The sequence below is a fragment of the Monopterus albus genome, unplaced genomic scaffold (assembly GCF_001952655.1).
Source record: "Monopterus albus unplaced genomic scaffold, M_albus_1.0 scaffold77.1, whole genome shotgun sequence".
Classification (NCBI taxonomy): domain Eukaryota; kingdom Metazoa; phylum Chordata; class Actinopteri; order Synbranchiformes; family Synbranchidae; genus Monopterus; species Monopterus albus.
This window is the reverse complement of record NW_018127957.1, coordinates 854,458-860,708: the sequence shown is the minus strand read 5'-3', so window position 1 is coordinate 860,708 and position 6,251 is coordinate 854,458.

Below are 6,251 nucleotides of genomic sequence, written 5' to 3'. Positions count from 1 at the left end.
AATCATCTTTTAGCCTCATTACAGCATGTTCATTCATCACCCTCCTATAGAAAAAATTTGTTTTTGGCCTGTCTTTTCTATACTGGCCCTCATAAACCAAAACTACTGGTAGATGATCACTAATATCATTTATGAATAATCCACTTGTCATTTTACTATCCATAACATTGGTAAATATATTATCTATTAATGTTGCATGCTGAGTTGTTACTCTACTTGGTTTTGTAATTTTTGGATATAAGCTGCATCTGTATATTGTGTTAATAAACTCCTCAGTTCCTGTGTGCTTGTTAGGATTTAACAAATCTATGTTGAAATCACCACATATGAACATTAATTTATAACTTATTGTCAGGTAATTTTCTTCCATCCACTCATTAAACTTTTCTATGCTGGCACCAGGTGCTCTGTAGATACAGCTTATTACAACATTTTTCTTTTTTTCCAGTAGTAATTCAGCCGTCACACACTCCAGCAAGTTGTCAATCGTCCTTGACATATTTTCCAGCTTTTTATAACAAAGGTTATTATCTATGTACAAGGCCACTCCGCCTCCCATCTTATTCTCTCTGTTTGTGCAGACCAAGTCATAACCATCCAAGACAAGGTCGATTCCTCTTACATTATTAAACCATGTTTCTGAAAAAGCAATTATATTAAAAGAATGTGTAAGACTACTAAGATAATGTTTTATACTTTGAAAGTTTGCATATAAACTTCTGCTATTAAAATGAATTAATGATAAATTAAACAAGGCAAATGATCCATTAGCCTTGTTTAAGTTAGTTATGGGACTAAAGGGACACTTCAGGTGAGTGGTTTACAGTTATTCTACTCAGCCTGTGAAAACAGCTGTAAAATATTTGTAGCTTTGTCATGTTTGATAAAATAACCCTGATGATGTCAGGGTCATCTAGGTTTGGGATTGGAGACCAAACTTTTTTGTAACACGCTTGGTGCATGGGGCATGAAAAACGTACATTTAACTGGCAGGGAGGATCTAACTTAAGATGCACCCATGCACATCGTAATAGAACACACATTTGGGCAGCTCAAGAAGGGTTGGATCTGCTTGGACATATCTGGTGGCAAGCTTCTTCATATGCCTGAGAAAGTGTACAGGAGAGCCAGTTGACTTTTAACAGCCTCTTCCGTTAGGATGAGAGTATGCCAACGAAATGCGAGGAAATAGGATGGGGGTAATGGACTCTGTGCCTGATGCCCATCAATTCAGGACGATTTTGAATCACTAACATACGCAAAGTCTTGAGAACAAAATTGGCTGGTACGCCCGCGTCATCATTCTGCAGTTTTGCATACACATGTTTTTTGCGGAGACTAAGAACATTTCTGCGCAAATATTTGTGAATGTGCCAGCTTGGCTATACTGCTTGTATTGCTGAGCTTGCACCAGTGTTTTGTTTTCTTGTGCAGATACCATATATTGTTGCAGCCAGCTGAGCCAGTTACATTTCCTGCCTCTTCATCTCATCTGCCAGTATACCTGTACAATTGTGTGTTAGTCTACCTTGTTCCGGGCATTATTTATATGTTATATGGTATATTTATTATACCTGTGTATTGTCTTTATACTAGTAGGTTTGTCTGCACTCCTATCAATATTATTACTATAGCGTAGTTTTCTCATCATTAAATCCTTGTCTTTTGTCTACAGGTGTCCTCAGTTTCTAACCCTGACAGACAGCTGCAGAGTGGAACATGCTGGGTGAGAGTAACTATAGCTCCTGTATAGCCAGGCTTTTTTCCTTTCATTCTTTTATCTCAGTGTAAACCCAAGTCCACACTTTCAAAGTGAGACCTACAGCATTAAAGATCCGTGTGCTTTCGTACATTGTTATAAAAGGAAAAGAAGCCATTGATCATACTCCGGTGTGTTCACAAAGCCTTACTGTTATTCACTTCCATTCCCTCAGGTCCATCTCATTGGTACTGCAGTTTCTTTGGCATTGTGCATGACAAGACACACACACACAGTAATCCCTTAAATGTAGATATTAAGAACATCTCCTCTAACCATTTTTGATGCTCCAAACAGAAACATTTGTGTGGGGGTTAACTATGTAAGTACCCCAATCCATGTCTTTGCTATGTGATTGGCTATTGATTTTCCATCTGTGTAGCAAATTGGTCAGTGGATTTTGCCCAGCAGAGACAGGTGAGAGAATTATGGTCCTGTGCAATTTCATTTCCAGGGCCATTAGCACTGAGGAACTAATCAACTGTTGTTCATGGACTGTCAGTCATGTTCAGACATGACATGACTTCATTGTGTAAAGTCCATATAACAGCTGTAGTGCCATGATCACTTCAGAGGCGTATGTAGCACATTGCTATAGAGTGACGGAAATCACTGCAGTACTATAAAGTATCATGGTAGTCCAGCTTTGGCCCTGTTACATGCTGCTACCTGGGCTATTCACTTGCACCAAACCTACTAAAGCAAGGTGAGACAGGAGTTCAATGTGTTTAATGAATGGTAATGTGGTATTAGTATTCAGTGTGTGCAAACAAACTGGGCTCTTTGCAGATTCTCTTCCCCTTCCATTTAAATGACAGAAATAAAAAGAGCACTAGTGATGTGCAGAGGCCTTTCAACTGCCACCAAGCAAAATTAAGTAAAAAATAGATTCTCTCTTTTCACTCTGCATGCCATCTGGAAATCCTCTCTGACTTCTGGCTTGGTTCCTGGCTGCAGCCATCCCTCTCTGCTCACACAAAGAACCGACCATGTCCAGAGGTGGAAGATGTCAGTCTGGATTTAGATTTCTTCTATTTAAATGAGCCATATAAAGTATATATTTCATATAGAGATTCAACGATATGAAAATTTAACACATTATAGTGGCCCAAAACATCAGGTTATCAGTATTATCACAGTACTGTTAGAATGTTCTAGAAGCACTAACACTAACGGAAAGCACTGATTTAAGGTTTTACTTGGAAGCCACATTAGCATCACTATGCCTTGTTCATGCATAAATGTAAAACAAAAATAGCCAATGGTCAAATCCGTTTTTAAACATTGGAAAAATTTCTAATGTGCATTACCAGTACCACTACTGGGTTTGCCTGCTGCATGCCCCCTCTGTCAACAAGGGAATAGCAAATGGATTATTCATTATTATTAATGTCTTTCTCTCACCCACAAACTTTGTTATATTCAGCCTTCTGTGTTGCATTTTCGTAGAGCTGTACCTGACTAAGAATGCTGTCAGTCAACTGGAATACGGCTGTTCAGTGCTATTCCTTTATTTTTAAAATATATATTCGACCACATTAACATCAGCAATCAAATGCAGAAGAGTTACAGGAACATTTCAGCATTTCAAAGACAACAATAATGCAAGAGTTGAACTGTGACCTATTTAAACTGAGGACATATAATGTCGGGCTGCTATATGGATTTGTCAGAATGAGACAGGCAGCACACTTTTATTTCTGCTGAAGTAATGCTCTCATAGGCATTTTTTAATTCTGAGACAGACTTTACACACTCGCACAGTGTCACCACCAAAGTCAGTATTCGCCCCACAACCAAAGGGGGGAAGTACTGAGCAAACTGCTGCTTGGCATAGCAAAATGAAGAGATGAAGACCTCAAACTAACACAGTCTGTGGCTGCCTTCTACCGTAATACACACTGGCTGACAAAATAAATGAATAAAAACAAAAGGATCAACAAGAAGAGGCTCAGTCGACTGACAAGCCTTGCAACTAAATCTGACTACTCAACTTGGAGGTGGCAGCTCTGCATTTGAATACATAAAATCAAATGAAAGACAATAAGGAGCCTAACATATTTATTTACAAATAAAATCACAACTATTAGAGAAAAAATTGGTCGGACCACTCCCACAGCTCTCGCAGATGTGCCATCTACTACAATGGCTTTAGAAACATCTGTAAGACCTCATTTATACTTGGACTACTTCTCCCCTATAGATCTCTCTGAGTTGACCTCAACAATTGCTTCATCTAAATCATCAACATGTCTCCTGGACCCCATCCCGACCAGGCGGCTCAAAAGACGTCTTTCCCCTAATCAACACATCCATACTAGATCTGATTAACCTCTCTCTATTAACAGGTTATGTTCCACAGGCTTTTAAACTTGCAGTAATTAAACCTCTACTCAAAAAGCCTACTCTTGACCCAGGTGTCCTAGCTAATTATAGACCAATATCCAATCTCCCATTTATTTCCAAAATCCTTGAAAAAGCTATTGCAAAGCAGTTATGTGACCACTTGCACAAGAATGATTTGTTTGAGGATTTTCAGTCAGGATTTTAAGACTTTCCTTTTTGATAAAGCTTATAGTTAAGACTGGATCAGGTGACCCTGAGCCTTCCCTTAGCTATGCTGCTATAGGCCTAGGCTGCTGGGGGCCCCATGATGCTCTGAGTTTCTCTCCCCTCTCCTTTCCTCTCTCCCTATGCAACCATTACACATCACTAACTTTGTGTCTCCTCTCTCCCATAGTGTGTCCTCTCTCTCTCCCTGTACCTTTCTGCAGGTTACCCTGGCCCTGGAGCTCTATGTTTCTGATGAGCAGTCACCAGCCACATCAACCTGACCAATGTGTTGATTGTTTGTTGTGTCTTGTTGCTTTTTTTCTTTTCTCTCTCCTCTATCCACTCACCCCAACCGGTCGAGGCAGAAGGCCGCCCACCAAGAGGCGGGGTCTGTCAGAGGTTTCTTCCATTAAAGGGAGTTTTTCCTCCCCACTGTCGCCAAATGCTTGCTCAAGGGGGATTTGTTGGGTTTTCCCTTTGTCATAATAGTGATAACAGTAAGGTCTAGACCTTACTTTATAAAGTGTCCTGAGATGACTTTTGTTGTGATTTGGCGCTATACAAATAAAATGATTTGATTGATTTGATATAAATACAGAGGATAGTGTTTCTCCTGTTGGAATGGTTTTTCAACCAAGTTGACAACCGTCAGGTTTTAAATGAACAAAATATGTTGGGTGACTACACTATGCAACACATTATTGTTTGCAATCGGCTAAAAGACATACTACGCATACAGCAGCAGAACAATGTGAAGTGTTTTTACAAAACTAGGTAACACTGAAAGCTTAATGACAAAATATTTGCCACATTCTGAAGTCCTCATGTCTTGCACTGAGCTACAAGTTAACTTACAGTTGAAGGTGATGGTCACAAAGTGTTGCCTCCTTTCACAGCAATTCTTTTCTGCGTGTTCTGCAGACAGGGTAACCATCTTTACCAACTCTAACCAACTCCCTCAGGACTCTTGTAAAAACCAAACTATGCTGACACTTCAGACTTAACCTTCATAGATGGATGAAAAATCTCCAGACAGTTGTCATGCAATGCGTTATGTTTTCACAGTCTCAAATAAACCCGCATTACAAACTGCGCTGGCGTCTGAGAACCTCTAGTCAACTTCCTGGACAATATTCAACCCTTCAGTGGGAGAGTTTTTAAGCACTGTAATCACACAGTTTTAATATTTAAAATGGTAATCCTAACCATTGGAAACTTTACCATGGCTTACCATGACACCGGTAATTGTTTCATACCTAATTTCAGAATTTAGGGAACATGTACCCATTTAAAATGTGGTTAACGTGTTAATAAAAGTTTCTGAAATTAAATCAGTTTGATGGCTGTAAGTTTTGCCTTTTGAATGTCCTACAACACCTCAAATTGATGATCAAATCACTGTAAATTAAACAAAATGTCTTTGAGCAAAAACATTTGTTTACTTTAAAGGCACACAAAACTGAAGAATTTGAAAACCTTTTAATTATCAAATTCCTAACTATTATAGCAGATATTAACCCAAATAAATCCAGTTTCGGATTCTTTTCCTCCTCTTGTATCTCATGCCAAAATAGGGTCCAACTCCATTAAATTCATTAGGATTCTAACATTGATGCGCAGATAAAGAGTCATGTTGCCCTAAAACTGTTAAGGTTGAGTCCCCCTCACCTGGAGAGTGAGGGAGAACAAAGGCAGGACTCAAGTATGCTGACCCAGGTGCTAGGGGAAAAAAATGACGGTTTACTGGTCAAAGAACACAAAGTAACAAAAGAACATAAAGTCCAAGCACGTATACAGTCCGGGTAGAGTTGAGATGGTGTAGGAAATCAGGACAAACAGGTGAACCATGGGACTGACAGCAAAAAACAGGAGAGCGGGAAGAGGAGGAAGGACAGGTAAAAAAAACAAAAAGAGTGGCGAACGACAAAAAAAAAAAAAG